At 39.2% G+C, this 19,382-nt stretch overlaps 2 non-coding genes across 2 annotated transcripts; both read right to left on the reverse strand.

The window, feature by feature from the left end:
• Nucleotides 1–208: 208 nt before the first annotated feature.
• LOC133315708 (small nucleolar RNA R71) lies at nt 209–315 on the reverse strand. The gene has a single exon (XR_009752116.1). It is a non-coding gene; the product is annotated as a small nucleolar RNA R71 (small nucleolar RNA).
• Nucleotides 316–2,203: 1,888 nt separating this feature from the next.
• LOC133315709 (small nucleolar RNA R71) lies at nt 2,204–2,310 on the reverse strand. The gene has a single exon (XR_009752117.1). It is a non-coding gene; the product is annotated as a small nucleolar RNA R71 (small nucleolar RNA).
• Nucleotides 2,311–19,382: the final 17,072 nt, after the last annotated feature.

Here is a 19,382-nt window from a genome sequence, read left to right on the forward strand (position 1 = left end):
CACACACCTCACAACATTCCAAGATATTTGTGATAATTTTAAAGCTGAGGGTGTAACAGAGGAGAGCATGAGAATGAGGTTGTTCCCTCACTCCTTGGGCTTAAAAGCTAAAACATGGATGAAAACTCTCACCCCTGGATCAATCCACACATGGGAAGAACTCTCTAACAAGTTCATAGAGAGGTTTCTCCCAATGTCTCGACAAGCTGATGTTAGAGCTGAAATCTCTAACTTCAGAATGTTTTATGGAGAAAATCTCTATGAAGCATGGGAGAGATACAAGGACATCATAAGAAAATGTCCAAACCATGGGGTAGAGAGTTGGGGAGTGTTACAATCTTTCTATAAGGGACTTGACCATACTTCTCGAACTCACTTAGATTTTGCTGCAGGAGGATATTTCTTTACAGGAACACTTGAATCAAGGTACGAAATCATAGAAGGGACTGCTGAAAGATGTCTCCAATGGCCAATAGACATAGTGAGCCCAGTGAGGAAACCAGGCATGCTAGAACTGGATAGACAAACAGCCATGGAAGCCCAGCTGGCATCACTCAAGAATAAAGTGAAGAACTTGAAAACTGACCAAGCAGCACCAAGGATTGAAGTCTTACAACTCACAGCAACTGAAACAGAACTATGCTCAGCCAGTGGTGTCCTTCATGACTCAACAGACTGCCCATCCACTGCATTGGTGTGTTATGCAGAAATTTTGGCAATATGAACTTCACCAGAGATAATCAACAAGCAGGACGAAATACACATTCAATCCCTGGAGGAACTATCATTAAGGATCAGAACCACAACACCCAATGGAGGCCACCCATTAACCAGAGACCATTCAACAACAATCAGCAGCAGTATCAGCAAGGTAGCAGCAGTGGAACGTTTGAACAAAGAAGAAACAACTACGTTCCGTTCCACAGAGATGACCAACGCATCAACACCCTGGAAAATTATGTCAAGGAATATGTCACCAGGAATGATGCAGTGGTCAGGAACATTGAGTCCCATCTGGGGCAGATTGCTGCCAACCTTCAGACCAGAACACTAGGATCACTACCAGGGGACATTGAGGTCCCCTCAACGAATCATTAGTAGTTTTATTTCATTTTATTTAGTACTTATAAAAACTCCAATGATTATTATCTCACCTTCTTCTAAACAAGAAGGATCACATACATAACGCAACGAGCAACTGTTTGCCATCAGATTGAACCTACTGTTCCTGAGGAACATTGTCAAGACAGTAGGGAACGTTTGATCAGGCAGTTCATTCACTAACTTTTCTTCTCATTTTCACTCTTTATAAACAGTGATAAAACAATAATTAGTACTCTATCCTCGTGGGAACGATAATTTAGGCATTAATACTACCTTTATTACTTGATGCGTGCACTTGCGCACTTGGGTTGGAACTAAGGGACAAATCTGTGTTCTGCAAGAACATAGAAACGTCTCCTATCAGAACTTATATTTTTCCATAATCAGCAAACCACCCAACATGTTTTTGGCGCCGTTGCCGGGGATATAAACACTAACTGTTGTTCTTATCATTGTTTTCTAACACATATACTGTATATCTGACTTTACTTTTATATATATATATATATATTTTTTCTCTTTATCACTGAATCTGCTGTGCATATATATACCCTGTGCTATTGGTTTTTGAGTGAAGAGTTTGAAACAGACTCTGACCACTCCATTAAAGCACCTGAGTTTCTTTTGATCTTGAGCCAGAACGTACACTCCATAGGAGAAGATGAAGGAACCTCAGGGAAGGATTTCCTGAAAACATGGCTGATCACAATAATAACAATGAAGAGGTTCCCCCTGAATAGAACTTCAGAACTTTGGCTGCTACTTTCAGGAACAGACCAGATAGGGGAGTAATCCTTCCCCTGTAGCACCAAATTTTGAACTAAAACCTATCATGTTCCACATGATTAGGGAAGCAGGGGTCTTCAATGGACTCCCTGCAGAAGATCCTTACACACACCTCACAACATTCCAAGATATTTGTGATAATTTTAAAGCTGAGGGTGTAACAGAGGAGAGCATGAGAATGAGGTTGTTCCCTCACTCCTTGGGCTTAAAAGCTAAACCATGGATGCAAATTCTCACCCCTGGATTAATCCACACATGGGAGGAACTCTCTAACAAGTTCATAGAGAGGTTTCTCCCAATGTCTCGACAATCTGATGTTAGAGCTGAATTCTCTAACTTCAGAATGTTTTAAGGAGAAAATCTCTATGAAGCATGGGAGAGATACAAGGACATCATAAGAAAATGTCCAAACCATAAGGTAGAGAGTTGGGGAGTGTTACAATCTTTCTCTAAGGGACTTGACCATACTTCTCGATCTCACCTAGATTTTGCTGCAGGAGGATATTTCTTTACAGGAACACTTGTATCAAGATACGAAATCATAGAAGGGACTGCCGAAAGATGTCTCCAATGGCCAATAAACAGAGTGAGCCCAGTGAGGAAGCCGGGCATGCTAGAACTGGATAAACAAACAGCCATGGAAGCCCAGCTGGCATCACTTATGAATGAAGTGAAGAACCTGAGAGCTGACCAAGCAGCACCAAGGATGGAAGTCTTACAACTCACAGCAACTGAAACAGAACCATGCTCAGCCTGTGGTGACCTTCATGACTCAACAGATTGCCCATCCACTGCATTGGTGTGTTATGCAGAAAATTTTGGCAATAGGAACTTCACCAGAGACAATCAACAAGCAGGACGAAATACACATTCAAGCCCTGGAGGAACTATTGTTAAGGATCAGAACCACAACACCCAATGGAGGCCACCCATTAACCAGAGACCATTCAACAACAATCAGCAGCAATATCAGCAAGGTAGCAGCATTGGAACGTTTGAACAAGGAAGAAACAAATACGTTCCGTTCCACAGAGATGACCAACGCATCAACACCTTGGAAAATTATGTCAAGGAATATGTCACCAGGAATGATGCAGTAGTCAGGAACATTAAGTCCCATCTGGGGCAGATTGCTGCCAACCTTCAAACTAGAACACAAGGATCACTAGCAGGGAATACTGACGTTTCTTCAACAACCAAGCCAAAAGTAACACCTATCTCCCCTTCAGGGCAAATCAAAGCTTGTCACCTTAAGAAGTGGGAAAGCCACAGCACAACCCACAATTCAACCAAAGGAAAAGAAACAGACTGAAATATCTGAAGCAGCCCCAAAAGCACAACAACAATCACCAGTCACAGTTGAACAGAACCCAGAACCTGAGAAGGAAGCCAACAGCCAACCAATCAGTCCAACTCAGAGCAGGAAAATATCAACAAAAATTTTGTTCCCTCAAAGAACAAAAAAGCAACAGGAGGATAAGCACTTTGGAAAGTTCCCGGACATTTTAAAACAACTTCACATAAACATTCCTATGGTGGACGCACTAGAACAGATGCCCAGGTACGTAAAATTTCATGAAAGATGTCCTCTCAAAAAAAAGAGGAATAACGGAATATGAGACTGTAAAAATGAAATAAGAGAGTTGCCAGCACTTAGGCAGACTCCCACCTAAGCTTCAAGACCCAGGAAGCTTCACCACTCCTTGCATTATAGGAAACACGTACCAAGGGAAAGCCTTGTGTGATTTAGGGGCCATCATCACTCTTGCCCCTATCCGTCTTCAAACAATTATCCACTGGACCAGCTAAACCCACCACGGTGACTTTGTAAATGGCAGACAAATCCATCGTCAAGCCAGAAGGGAAGATTGAAGATCTGCTAGTCAAAGTAGACAAATTTATCTTACCTGCTGACTTCATCATTCTGGATTATGAAGCTGACGTTGACGTTCCCATCATTCTGGGTAGACCGTTCCTAGCAACTGGAGGAGCAGTTATCAATGTACAAAAAGGGGGAACTAACCATGAGAGTTCATGACGATGAGATCAAGTTCAATGTTGTCAAAGCAATAAAGTTCCAGGATGAAGGAGAAGACTTGGAAGAATGTTCTGCTCTCACTTTGTTAGACAATCAGCCTAGCAGAAAAACAGAGGAAGAAGAATACGAGGAAGAAAAAGAAGATCCACAACAGGAAGAGTAGAGTTGCTATCTGCAAGAAAGAAGGCCTGAACCTTTGATAAGAACTGAAAAGGAGAAGCAGCTAAAAAGACCTTCTTTAGAAAAACCTCCTGAGTTAGAACTAAAACCCATTCCCCATCATTTGAAGTATGCATATATGGGGAACAACAACACCCTTCCTGTGATCATTTCTTCATTTCTTACAAAGGAACAAGAAGAACTGTTGCTTGACAAGCTCAAAAAGTATCAAGGAGCGATCGGTTGGACCATAGCTGATCTCAAAGGTATCAGTCCCTCATTCTGTATGCATAAAATATTATTGACTGATCCTAACAGTTTTTCAGTGGAACACCAAAGAAGATTGAACCCTATAATGAAAGAAGTGGTGAGAAAGGAAGTCATCAAATGGCTGGATGCAGGGATCATATACCCAATATCTGACAGCAGTTGGGTAAGTCCTGTCCAATGCGTCCCCAAAAGGGGAGGCATAACAGTGGAGAAGAATGAAAAGAATGAGCTGATACCTGTAAGAAAGGTTACAGGATGGAGAATCTGCCAAGATTACAGGAAGCTCAACAATGCTACCAGGAAGGACCATTTCCCACTCCCTTTTACAGATCAGATGCTGGACCACCTCGCAAGAAACGAATACTTCTGCTTCCTTGATGGATATTCAGGGTATAATCAAATTGCCATGGCACCAGAAGATCAACATAAAACCACCTTCACCTGCCCATATGGAACGTTCGCTTTCAGAAGGATTCCCTTCGCGTTACGTAATGCACCAGCAACGTTCCAGAGGTGTATGTTCTCAATCTTTTCTGATCTAATAGGTGAAGGAGTAGAAGTCTTTATGGATGATTTTTCAGTACTGGGAACGTCATATGATCACTTCTTGGACAACTTAGAAGAAGTCCTTCAAAGGTGTATGTCCTCTAATCTAGTGCTTAATTGGGAAAAATGCCACTTCATGGTGAAAGAAGGAATAGTCCTGGGACACAAGATTTCCAGAGAAGGACTGGAAGTGGATCAAGCCAAAGTAGAAGCTATAGAAAAAATGCCGCCACCAGTAAGTGTAAAAACCTTGAGATCTTTTTTAGGGCATGTAGGCTTTTACAGAAGGTTTGTTAAAGATTTTTCCAAAATAGCTAGACCTTTGTGCCACTTATTAGAAAAAGATATAAAATTTGAGTTTAACTCTGATTGTGTGAAAGCTTTTGAATCTTTGAAAAATAAGCTCATCACCACGCCCGTCATCCAACCTCCAGACTGGAACTTACCCTTTGAACTAATGTGCCAAAGGAAGGACAAACTTTTTCGTAGCATATATTACGCCAGTAAAACTCTAAATGAAGCTCAGGTGAACTACACAGTCACTGAAAAGGAGCTATTGGCTGTAGTATATGCTTGTGAAAAATCCAGGCCTTACATTTTAGGATCAAAAGTTACTGTCCATACTGACCATGCAGCTCTCAAGTACCTCTTCTCGAAAAAGGAAGAAAAACCAAGATTGATAAGATGGGTCCTACTGCTGCAAGAGTTCAATCTGGAGATCAAAGAAAGAAAAGGATGTGAAAATCAAATTGCAGATCATCTGTCCAGATTGGAACACATTGAAGTGGGGCTACCAATCAAGGAAACGTTCCCTGACGAACAATTGTTTGTCATTAATCAGATAGAGACAAATGCTCCTTGGTTCGCTGATATAGCCAACTTCCTTGCAGCAGGGCTGGAACCTTATGAGGCGAATAAAATGCAGAAGAAGAAATTTTTTCACGATTACAGGAACTACCTCTGGGACGAGCCACTACTGTTCAGAAGATGCGCAGACCAAATGATAAGAAGGTGCATCCCAGAAGAAGAACAGCCTCAAATCCTTCAACACTGCCATTCGTCCCTATATGGAGGACATCTAGGTGGAATCAGGACTGCCTCCAAGGTTCTTCAATCAGGTTTCTTCTGGCCTTCCCTTTTTAAAGATGCACGCCAATATGCAAAAAATTGTGATAAATGTCAAAGAGAAGGTAACTTGACTAAACAAAATGAAATGCCCCTCAATCCGATCCTAGAAGTTGAATTATTTGATGTTTGGGGCATTGATTTCATGGGACCTTTTCCTCCTTCGTGTGGGAACAAATTCATATTAATGGCTGTGGATTATGTAAGCAAGTGGGTAGAAGCAGTTGCTTTACCCACTAATGATGCTAAGGTGGTTATTAAATTTTTAAAGAAGAACATATTAACCAGGTATGGAACCCCACGTTGTCTCATCAGCGACGGAGGGAAACATTTCATCAACCGCCAACTTGAGAGGTTGTTGGAGAAATATGGAGTCAAACACAAAGTTGCAACCCCATATCATCCACAAACCAGTGGTCTCATTGAAGTCTCTAACCGAGAGGTTAAGAGAATTTTAGAGAAGGTAGTTAATCCTTCTCGAAAAGACTCGTCTCTCAAGTTAGACGAGGCATTATGGGCTTACAGAACAACATATAGAACACCCTTAGGGTGTTCCCCATACAGATTGATATTTGGCAAAGCTTGCCACCTCCCCCTCGAACTGGAGCACAAGGCTTACTGGGCAGTCCAAACCCTCAACATGGATGAAAAACAGCTGGAGAGAAGAGATTGCTGCAACTCGAAGAATTAGAGGAGTTCAGAGGGAACACATACGAAAATCGTAAATTGTACAAGGAGAAGATGAAGAAGTGGCACGATAAAAAGGATCAGGAACAGAGATCTCAAACTCGGTCAGAAGGTGCTACTCTTCAACTCCAGACTCAGACTGTTCCCAGGTAAACTCAAATCAAGATGGACCGGGCCATATCAAATTGTTAACGATGCAGGAAACGGAACTTTTGAAATCCAAGGTTCAGAACATGGCTGTTCCTTCAAGGTAAATGGGCACAGGTTGAAACTATACAATGATGAAATCTTTGATGAAAAAGAGGAAAGTATCCCTCTTTCTGAAACCCCGTGAGAGGTAAGTACCATATCTAGCTAAAGACATTAAACTAAGCGCTGACTGGGAGGCAACCCAGTAGATACATTTACTCTCTGACAAAGAGCAAAGTTTTGGGGTGGTTATCCACAACCACATAGCTCCCAAAAAGGAGGGAACGCCTGATGTTCCTCTCCAAAAAGTCCAAATAAAGTACGTTCCGTTTCAGGAACGTAGTTTTGGGGTGGTCCCTAACCACACAATTCCAATGAAAAGGAGAAACCCTCTTATTTATCTTAGCTTAGTTGTTTCCAATTCTGTTTTTAATTTAGTTTCTTTCCGTTCCCTTGTAATTAACATTTTTTTTTGCAATGAAAAAGACTTTTTGATCAAACTGTTTGGTATATACATGCATTTCAGTTGTAGTATTAAGACTATCCAATTCTTTTGGATTAACTAACATACATGAAACACAAAGTCACTGACTAATCATGCTTGTTCTTTCTCTGAGTACTTGAAAATAGAAACAGTGCAGGGAATTTAATCCTCAGATTTTTGAAAGAAGCTGATCTGTGTGAACTCAAACTGGTAAGGAACGGAAAAATACCAAACACCTACTTCTGAGAGCGTTCCTGAGGTGTAACCTCAATGACACTTCTCAGCTTGCCTTAATGTTGTAAGTACTACTGAAGACAGATGAATTCTGCTGTCAAGGATCAAAACATAATCACACACTCACCTCACCTCCATCATACGCCATCTGGTCAATCAGGAAGAACAAGGAACGTACTCAACAATGAACCAAAAAGGGACAGAAGAAAAAACAAAGAAAAAAAAGGGAACAACCATTCAAAAGAATTCAAGAAAAACCGGAAAACCTTCCTCCAAAGGGGGAAAAAGGTTTAAGGAAAAGGTGTTCCCTCAAAACAGAAAAAGTCCAAGTTCAAAGACACAAAAGCTAAACGTTCCTTGATTCCACAAATCAGACCACCACTTCTTCCACATTTCCATTCACTTACCTATCAAAGAATACTTGGAAGGGAAGACAATTGTACTTCATAGGAACGTAGCAGAAAGGCAAGTTCTGAAGAATCACATCCAGGAATAGACAGAGCAAACACCAACCCATGAGTGACAGTGAGACAAAAGATCAGCAACCTTCTCTTATCTGGGGACAGAATCCTCTTACAGTTTACTATGGAGAGTAGTTCATTTTCTGAAAAGTTCATGGTTGCTCACTGGTTCAAGTTCCTTTCTGTTATGATATTCTTTTAAATTGGGCAGACCAATATAATATTTCTGAGTTGTTTGAGGACAACCAATAGTTTAGTTTTGGGGTGTTTGATGGGACGTAAATTGGTTCCCATCTAAGCCCATTTTGATGGCAAAATACCATATGTTCCCTCATCTGATGAGCAACTTTAGCATGAAAATCACTTGTTTTACACATTTGTGACAAAAACACAGTGGGGGAACGGATGGTAACGTATTCCTTTAAAATATATTAAAAGGGGAACGGACTGAGACACATTTAATGCACCTGCTCCATTCATTTAATACTTCTGTACACTTTGTAGGTAACATAGAGTTACAGACTTCTATAAAGCAAGGCGGTGCATCAACTGAGCAGCTAAAAACGTGAAGAGCAGAGAATCAAGAGTTCTCATTGGCTAAAAACAGAAGCAAAACATGGAAAGGTCTGCAAACAACGGCTAATCATCACCAAAACTTGTTTCATTCAGCAATTCACGCAAGCTTCACACTCTGCTGCCACAGTCCCGTCCCTTCATTCAAGCAACTAGCTCCAAAGGAATTACAGTCTTGCCACTCCTCCTCCAGCTATAAACAGGACCACCCTCACACAAAAACATCATCGAATCCTGGAGGGTTTGTAGTCCGAAAGGAAGAGATCACTTAGTAGTAGTTAGTATCTTAGTTTAATTTTAAGTTGTAACTGTAGTTAAGTGACAACCCCTTTTCTCTTCTCTGTAAACAACCATAAAGACTCCTCACGAGCTAATACCCATCTTTCTCCATTTTCTGTTTCTTTTTGTAAACTGTCTTTTAAATTAATATAAGTGTTTTTCTCTTCGTTCCAATCGTTATCTCTTGACTGAATCTCGGGTCTATGTGATCTCAGTTGAGAATAATCATGTTTAAACTATCAACCATGACCAGAACTGTAACATCCCACGTAATTAGGAAAATACATAAAATACCTTAAGAATAAGAATGCACGTGTGGAAAATTAAATTTGATATATATATATATATGTGTATTGTTTGTTGGCTTTCGAATTTATTGAGAACTAGCATAGGATTAAAACTAAGATTAGGGAATTATTGAATTATAGTATTAAGTGAGGATTTATTTTAGGCATAAGAAACATTAATTATAAAGTATAGAAATGCATAATTGTGTCGTAGAAAATAAAAGAAAATACGAGGTTACTTAAGGACACACTTGGATTGAAAATGTTATTGGGTTAATGTCTTATTGAGTGTCATTGTGGGCTGTATTTTTAGCTTCTAAATGTTAAAGGGCCGCAACCTTAGGGCCTTGGGAAGGATCCTTAGTGCAGCCCAATTCCATGTACCTTTATCTCAACAAGTTCCTTAGAAATCCATCTCATCAGCCGTTGATTGGAAGCTATCCATTTATGGCAAAACTTTATCCTTATTTCTCCATCCATGTGCGCTAGGATAGGACAAAAAGGCATCAAAAAATTCTGATCCAGCTCACTTTTTAAAGACTAAAGTCAAGCACTCCACCTCCCTCTCACATGCGCTTAGGAGAATCAAAAAGGAGCTGACATTACTTGTTGAACCTTCCATCTTTATTCAGCTTTAATCTACACTTTTGACCAGCTTAGACATGCAGCCAATTGAGGCATAAACCCTCAGCCTGCATGTTTCCTTATTGGGCAAAATTGCCACTCTTGCTTTGTCCTACTTGTTCGTCCAAAAGAGTGTAACCAACATAGATAGAATGCTGAACCACTTCTTTTAAAATCAGATTTTTTTTGCCCCTTCCTCACTTCCTAACAGCGCTGTGTATGAGATAAGAAGGGAACCTAGTGCTAAAACACTTCTTAGCCGAAGACATCATAGAAAGAAGGAACACACTTCATCTCCATTTATTTGTTCCCCATCAAACCGTAGCTTCTTTCCCTAAACCAACCATCTACTCCTTATTTCCCCCACCCTTAAAACCGTAGCATCAATAGAGAGGCAATCCAAGGAATATCATCACATTTTTCTTCTATTTTTCCATCCCAAAACCGTGAACATCTAAAAAGGTCCTACCATCCAGTCTTCAACTTTTCTTTGGTCTCTTTGTTCAGCCAAGTTCTTCACGTTAAAAGGTATAAGAGTCCTTATTTCCATTGCTTTCTTCTACCAAGTTAAGTTGATGAACACGTTTTCTTGCACCTAGGAATTATTTCAAGCGGTTTTTCCTTCTTTGGTGCACACAACCATCACTTGAGGAGCTGAGTTCATTACTCCTTGTGCTATTCGATTTTACCTTGCACTCCATCAAGAGGTAGGCACAAAATCTCTCCATCATTCTTTGTTAAAGCCGTGAAGCATGCTTAGAAAGAAGCTTTTATTTGTAAATTTTTATGCTTCTAGATTCTGCCTTGTCATACTTTTGAGTCATAACTTAAAAGCTCTAGTTATAAATCTGAAAATGACCCTAAAACTTAAAAGGTGGGACTGTTTGGGTGATTTAAATGTATCTTGATTTTTCTTGAAGATAAGTTTTGTGGACAACACCTTATACCCTCTTATAGCGCACCAATTAAGGTTAGTAAGCCTTAGAAGGATTTATTCCCTTGAAAACGTTGTTGTATACTTTTGTTCTGCTCACTGTTTTGCGATGAAATGAATTAGACCACAAGTATATTTATTTTGTGAGAAGATGTTGCCGTACAAGGATCTTTTGCTCACTGTTTTATTATAAAGTTGTCACTGTTTTGCTGAAGAAATGCACACTGTTTTGCTTAAAATCCCTCACTGTTTCTTTTATTTTTCTTTAAAACGTTGCTGAAGAATGGTTTTTATGCTCACTGTTTGCTGGAAAATTTGGTAGTACAGCTCACTGTTTTCAGCGCACTGTATGGAGTATAGGTGTGTGAAAAACACTCACTGTTTTATTAGAAAAATGTCTGTTGTTTTATTAGAAAGAGGTCCACTGTTTTATTAGAAAACGTTCACTGTTTTATTTGAAAAATGGTTACTATTTGCTCACTGTTTTACATAAAAAAAAACGTTCACTGTTTTTACTGAAACACGCTGCTGTATTTTATGCAATTAAAGTTAGAAATCTTCTGTAAGAGAAACATGAAAACCGGTTCTGCCTTAGAGGAATTATTAAAAGAATTTCCTACTGTTTAAAATGAACAAAGGTTAATTGAGAGTTAAAAATAATTTTTAGAAAAGGAACCTTAGGGCCGAATGCTATAGGAGTTATTAAGTTTGGGAATTTGATGAATAAATTGAATGTACACTGATTGATTATACTATAAATTAGGTACGAAAAATCCTTGAGAAGTTGGACTATATCACTGCTTGTTGGTAACTTAAATTTCGACGTACGAGGTATGTGTAGGCGGTATTACCTAATGTGACTATTGGCTAGTGTATGGAATTGCGATGTGTTGCTCACATTTGTTCTATGTATATTATGATGATGATGAGCCAATGGTAAGAATATGAAAGGATGATATGATATATGCATGCATTCTACATCATAATACATTTTTCTGTTGGGTGCGATTGCATAACATGGCATGTATACTTGAGTCATGACATCTTGTATATATATATTTGTATTGAGGACATGTGACTGAGCATGCATCATATAGGCATGCCTGGTACCAGGAGAGGGGACACTTGGCTTCAGTCCGCATAGGTTCCACAGTGGGATTCACCTTCATGGGAGCCATTAGGAATACCCACTGTGATGCTACGCGCACGACGGTGCTATGAGCGTAAAGGAAAAATGGCGTTATATACGCGTTATGATATATGATGAAAAGGATTAAATGTTTGAAGTGACTATTTATGATTTTGTGCCTAGTTAATATTGTTGCATTATGGTTTTGTTGCCACACTGCTGGGATTTTCTCTCACCCCTTTGGGGCTGCTATTTTTACAAAATGGCAGGAGGACGTAAAAGCTTTTGAGGACTTGGATATTTTCTGTTGGCTTCTACTGTTTGGGCATGCTGCTATTGATGTGATATTTTATGGATGACTGTATGAAATTGAGAAGCTTGTATTACTGTGAACTATGATTTTATTATTGCATTACGATTTTATGACCAGCAAGTATTTTGGAAACAGATGTTGAAACGTTTGCGAAAAGGATTTTGACATGTTATCTTAATGCTGAGTTTTGAAAAGTCTTTGCGAGAACTTTGTAAGTTGTCGTATTGGGGCTACGGACCTCCGATTTTCTTATAATTTATATGCACGCGTAGCCCCAGGTGTCTAGTTTCATTATATATAAACCTTGCAAAGAAATTCTGAAAGATCGATTTGTTATGAATTTTACCAGCCAGGACATTTGGGATATTTCCACTATTTTCTCTCTTATTTTGCGAGTTATGTTTCGAGGGGGAAACGAACTCCAAATCACTATTATTTTATATGAACGTGAAGCCCCAGATGTCTAGTTTCCAGATTACAAAGAATATATTTTTGAATCGTTGAACTGGATTTTATACGAATTTTTAAAGACAGCAAGGTCTAGCAGGAAATTTATATTTTTAATAAGTTTAAGAAATTTTGTGTACTCTGATTTTTGTAATTAACCAGATCCCCTCTTTAGTTTTAATTGGCAATGTAAAAGCGAAATTTTTTTTCAGTCTCTAAAATACTATTAAAGAACTCTAATTCCGCTTAGCAAACAACTCTCTTGGAGGCCTACAAGAGAGGGTGTTACAAGAACTATCTGTGGAACGGGTAAACTGTGAAACTCTTAAAGAACTGTTTTCAAAACTCTTGACCGAAGCTTTTTGTATTTCTTTGGCTAAGTAAGCTATATTCATTGTGCGCCAATGGAAATTGGGTACATACTGAGAAAGGAACTTCCATAAGGAAGGAATTTCAGATAGCTTAGCCATTGGGGGAAGGTAGATGTCATGGCAAAAATGTAACACCCCGTATATATCCGGTAATGTTATCATACTATCGTATTAAGTTGCGCTTAATTAAAAATGTGGAATATCTTTTTCTTTTCAATTATGAAGTCATTAACATTACCAACTTGCTTATTAATCAATTAATAAAACATCGCCTAAATGCAATTGCAATAAAACAGCTAACTGAAATACCTCATTAATTAAAATAACATAATATATGGCTCTAGTCACGGAACTACAACACGTAGAACAAACCAACTATCAGTTTATACAACTCAGACTAACAGTACTAAATAACATAGTGGCATGGACAACTCCCATGCTCACCCAAATAAGGCAACAAAGCCCAACATAAGTCTCAACTCAAAACATAAAGAGCAGAAAACATAAACAGCATCCAATCCAGTCATGACAGTAATACAGCATAAATATCATAATCAACTAAGCTCTAGCCTCCTGCCGCCAGAGGCATCAGTCACCAAACTACCTCAACCTGAAATAAGCATTCCCCAAACGTGGGGTGAGATCTCTAAACAAGAAATCTCAGTAAGACAAGGGGTCCTCAAGGATCTTCCACCCCAAGCTCACTTACATGTGCAATATAAGTCTAAAAGCAGTTCATTAATCTCATTTCTAAAACAGTGCAATGCAGCAGATAATAATGTCATGTGTGCCAATTTTATTCTACTGGCCAGAGAAATCCAGGAATAAGTATACGTCTATTACCCACAATTAGTGCAAGATACTACTTGCATCCACCCCGGATCACCGTCTTGTATGACGCCACATACTCAGGCTTACCATCAAGATGGAACAACACATGCATATTAAAAGACATTACACATAAAGCTCAACAACATTTCAAATATTCAAAGCATGTAACACAGCATGCATATAACCATACCCCCATGGGACATGGTGGAACCACAACATGGCTAAACCGAGGACACGAAAGCTTACCTTGCAAGCTAACACCCAAAGCCAAGAGTCCACAGCTCAAAGTCCAAACACAGCAGATTCACAATCTGTTATGGACCAATAATATATCAATAACATGCACCGCAAGCATACAATATTAAGACAACGCCTTTCCATTACGTTTTACGTCTTAAGGCTTCACACAAGCCATAAGCCCTTAATCATATGATTCTGACTTACATTAATTAATTACAGAAGTTCAACTTCCTCAAACTAGGGTCCACAAACGCATAGATCAGTTCTGGATGAACAATACGCTACTGTTCCTCACAAACCCAGAATATCCGGATATCTCACAGGCAATATCCGGATATCCAATATCCGGATATCTCACTGGCAATATCCAGATATCTATATCCGGATATGCAGATCCCCATATCCGGATACCCATATCCGGATATCAATATCTGAATATTCTACGGGAAAATATCCAAATATTTCGAAACAGAATGCAGTTTCTTAATTTCGCGAAGATATTCTTCCAAAGTTCCATTTGTAACACTTCCAGAAGCTTAAACATGCATCTTAAGGTTCATTGAGGTTCATATAACAATTGATTACTTGTTTAGTTCATTAAACATGCCAAGACTTCATCTTTAAGCAACCAAACTCAAGACCAAGGTTGGTATAACTTACCACAATTCAAAACAGAGAAGCAAAGGCTCTTGGAGCTCAACACACTGCCTCTCCAAGTCTGACTTGAAGGGTACACGAAAATGCTACCAAAGCTTGGCCCTTTCAACACAAAGCAAGCTCCTTGGAGCTTCACAAGCCAAGAACAAGACTCTGACCACCTAAACTCAAGAGGACAGCCCCTCCAACTCTCACAAACAGCAACCCCAACTCAGAACAAGGTCAACAACACAGCCCCAAAGCTACTCTCACCCACACCAAGTGTTTAGGAGAAGGATTTGTGAAGGAAGTTGTCTCAAAGCTCAAGAAATGGAAGAGGAAAAATAATGGAACAGTACTCGGCAGCTGGCCAACCCCAAAACTCACGTAGAGAATGTGTTATGGCCTAGGGTTTTGTGCTAACAAGCCTATATATAGCCACTTAACATTTAAACACACAGTATTAACTTTAATTTCTGCGCTTAGCATTTTAATCCCAAACTTTGGATTCTTAACCTACTCAATTTTACAATAATTATCATATTTTTCTTATAATTTTCGGAGCACCTTTCCGGTACGCGCTTTTCATAGCCAGTATCAGTTTCTGGCACCAGTTCTCATTATTTTGACTTGAAACTCGTTTTACAAATCCTACATATTATTCTAGTAATTATCATGCACTTATTATAATTTTCTGGGATACTTTTTTGGTACGCATTTATACTGACTAGCAGAACCGGTATCTGCACTTTTCTTCCGAAAAGCGACTTTCAGCATTATTACTCAATTACAATAATTATTAAAGTCTCACAATAATTAATAGGGTCAATTATGGAATTATTTTCTAATTTCACATAATTAACTGATTAACTTCATTAATTAACGGTGCAGGTTCTTACAAAAAACGCTACTGGTCACCTTAGGAATAAGGGGCCAACTCGTCCATTTTAAGGTTCTGAACTAAGTACCTGTTGGAGTCAAGGGAGCCGTAGGAATATGGAAACTTGTGAGCCATCTAGACCATGAGCTGAGGAATCAGAGTTGGCAGGCAAAGAAACTGGGACAAAGCCAAAAGGTGTTAAGTCTTGAGCAGAGAAAACAGCCCCTTTAAGAGTGAAGCAGTGATTCTGTTCCTTCTCTTAAACTGTTTTAACCACCACCATGTTGTCTCTTGATTATAGTTATTTCTGTTTAGTAGTTTTATTTCATTTTATCTAGTACTTATAAAAACTCCAATGATTATTATCTCACCTTCTTCTAAACAGGAAGGATCACATACATAACGCAGCGAGCAACTGTTTGCCATCAGATTGAACCTACTGTTCCTGAGGAACGTTGTCTAGACAGTAGGGAACGTTTGACCAGGCAGTTCATTTACTAACTTTTCTTCTCATTTTCACTCTTTATAAACAGTGATAAAACAATAATTAGCACTCTATCCTCGTGGGAACGATAATTTGGGCATTAATACTCCCTTTATTACTTGATGCGTGCACTTGCGCACTTGGCTTGGAACTAAGGGACGAATCTGTGTTCTGAAAGAACAGAGGAACGTCCCCTATCAGAACTTAAATTTTTCCATCATCAGCAAACCACCCAACAGAGGGAACGTCTGATGTGCCTCTCCAAAAAGTCCAAATAAAGTACGTTCCGGTCCAGGAACGTAGTTTTGGGGTGGTCCCTGACCACACAATCCCAAGAAAAAAATATAATATCTTAGCTTAGTTTGTTTTCAATTCTGTTTTTAATTTAGTTTCTTTTCGTTCCCTTGTAATTAATCTTTTTGAAATAAAAAGTCCTTTTTTTGATCAAACTGTTTGGTATATGCATGCATTTCAGTTATAATATTAAGACTGCCTAATTCTTTTGGATTAACTAACATACATGAAACACAAAGTCACTGACTAATCATGCTTGTTCTTTCTCTGAGTACTTGAAAATAGAAATAGTGCAGGGAATTTAATCCTCATATTTTTGAAAGAAGTTGATCTGTGTGAACTCAAACTGGTAAGGAACGAAAAAATGCCAAACACCTACTTTTGAGAGCATTCCTGAGGTGTAACCACAATGAAACTTCTCAGCTTGCCTTGATGTTGTAAGTACTGCTGAAAACAGATGAATTCTGCTGTCAAGGATCAAAACATAATCACACACTCACCTCACCTCCATCATACACCATCTGGTCAATCAGAAAGAACAAGGAACGTACTCAACAATGAACAAAAAAGGACAAAAGAAAAAAAAGAAAAAGGGGAACAACCATTCAAAAGAATTCAAGAGAAACCAGAAAACCTTCCTCCAAAGGGGGAAAAACGTTCAAGAAAATGTGTTCCCCCAAAACAGAAAAAGTCCAAGTTCAAAGGCACAAAAGCTAAACGTTCCTTGATCCCACAAATCAGACCACCACTTCTTCCACATTTCCATACACTTACCCATCAAAGAATCCTTGGAACAGAAGACAGCTATACTTCATAGGAGCGCAGCAGAAAGGCAAGTTCTGAAGAATCACATCCAGGAATGGACAGAGCAAACACTAACCCATGAGTGATAGTAGACAAAAGATCAGCAACCTTCTCTTATATGGGGACAAAATCCTCTTACTGTTTACTACGGAGAGTAGTTCATTTTCTGAAAAGTTCATGGTTGCTCACTGGCTCAAGTTCCTTTCTGTTATACTATTCTTTTAAATTGGGCAGACCAATACAATATTTCTGAGTTGTTTGAGGACAACCAACAGTTTAGTTTTGAGGTGTTTGATGAGACGTAAATTTGTTCCCATCTAAGCCCATTTTGATGGCAAAATACCATACGTTCCCTCATCTGATGAGCAACTTCAGCATGAAAATCACTTGTTTTACACATTTGTGACAAAAACACAGTGGGGGAACGGATGGTAACGTATTCCTTTAAAATATATTAAAAGGGGAACGGACTGAGACACATTTAATGCACCTGCTCCATTCATTTAATGCTTCTGTACACTTTGCAGGTAACGTAGAGTTAAAGACTTCTAAAAAGCAATGCGGTGCACCAACTGAGCAGCTGGAAACGTGAAGAGCAGAGAATCAAGAGTTCTCATTGGCTGAAAATGAAAGCAAAGCATGGGAAGGTCTGCAAACAACGGCTAATCATCACCAACCCTGTTCCATCTAGCAATTCACGCAAGCTTCACACTCTGTTGCCACAGTCTCGTCCCCTCATTCAAGCAACTAGCTCCAAAGGAATTACAGTCTTGCCACTCTTCTTCCAGCTATAAATAGGACCACCCTCACACAAAAACATCATCGAATCCTGGAGGGTTTGCAGTCCGAAAGGAAGAGATCACTTAGTAGTAGTTAGTAACTTAGTTTAATTTTAAGTTGTAACTGTAGTTAAGTGACAACCCCTCTTCTCTTCTCTGTAAACAACCATCAAGACTCCTCACGAGCAAATACCCATCTTTCTCCATTTTCTGTTTCTTTTTGTAAACTGTCTTTCAAATTAATATAAGTGATTTTCTCTTCGTTCCAATCGTTATCTCTTGACTGAATCTCGGGTCTATGTGATCTTTGTTGAGAATATTATGTTTAAACTATCAGCCATGAGCTGAACTATCTGTGGAACGGGTAAACTGTGAAACTCTTAAAGAACTGTTTTCAAAACTCTTGACCGAAGCTTTTTGTATTTCTTTGGCTAAGTAAGCTATATTCATTGTGCGTCAATGGAAATTGGGTATATATTGAGAAAAGAACTTCCATAAGGAAGGGATTTCAGACAGCTTAGCCATTGGGGGAAGGTAGATGTCATGGCAAAAATGCTACTGGTCACCTTAGGAATAAGGGGCCAACTCGTCCATTTTAAGGTTCTGAACTAAGTACCTGTTGGAGTCAAGGGAGCCATAGGAATATGGAAACTTGTGAGCCATCTAGACCATGAACTGAGGAATCAGAGTTGGCAGGCAAAGAAACTGGGACAAAGCCAAAAGGTGCTGAGTCTTGAGAAGAGAAAACAACCCTTTTAAGAGTGAAGCAGTAAATTTGTTCCTTCTGTTAAATTGTTTTAATCACCACCCTGTTGTCTCTTGATTATAGTTATTTCTGTTTTAGTAGTTGTTATTTTATTTTATTTAGTACTTATAAAAACTCCAATGATTATTATCTCACCTTCTTCTAAACACGAAGGATCATATACATAACGCAGCGAGCAACTGTTTGCCATCAGATTGAACCTATTGTTCCTGAGGAACGTTGTCAAGACAGTAGGGAACGTTTGACCAGACAGTTCATTTACTAACTTTTCTTCTCATTTTCATTCTTTATAAACAGTGATAAAACAATAGTTAGCACTCTATCCTCGTGAGAATGATAATTTGGGCATTAATACTCCTTTTATTACTTGATGCGTGCACTTGCGCACTTGGGTTGGAACTAAGGGACGAATCTGTGTTCTGCAAGAACAGAGGAACGACCCCTATCAGAACTTATATTTTTCCACCATCAGCAAACCACCCAACAAGGGTCATGTTATGACGTGGCCGTTCTTCGAGGATTGCTTTCTGGGTCGGTACTTCCCGTATGATGCATAGGAGAGGAAGCAGGGGGAGTTCGACAGGTTGGTGCATGGCTCGTTGTCTGTTGACGAGTATCTGGCCAAGTT

The sequence above is a fragment of the Gastrolobium bilobum genome, unplaced genomic scaffold (assembly GCF_033153095.1).
Source record: "Gastrolobium bilobum isolate Gb01-03AN ecotype WA unplaced genomic scaffold, APGP_CSIRO_Gbil_v1 utg32621, whole genome shotgun sequence".
Taxonomy (NCBI): domain Eukaryota; kingdom Viridiplantae; phylum Streptophyta; class Magnoliopsida; order Fabales; family Fabaceae; genus Gastrolobium; species Gastrolobium bilobum.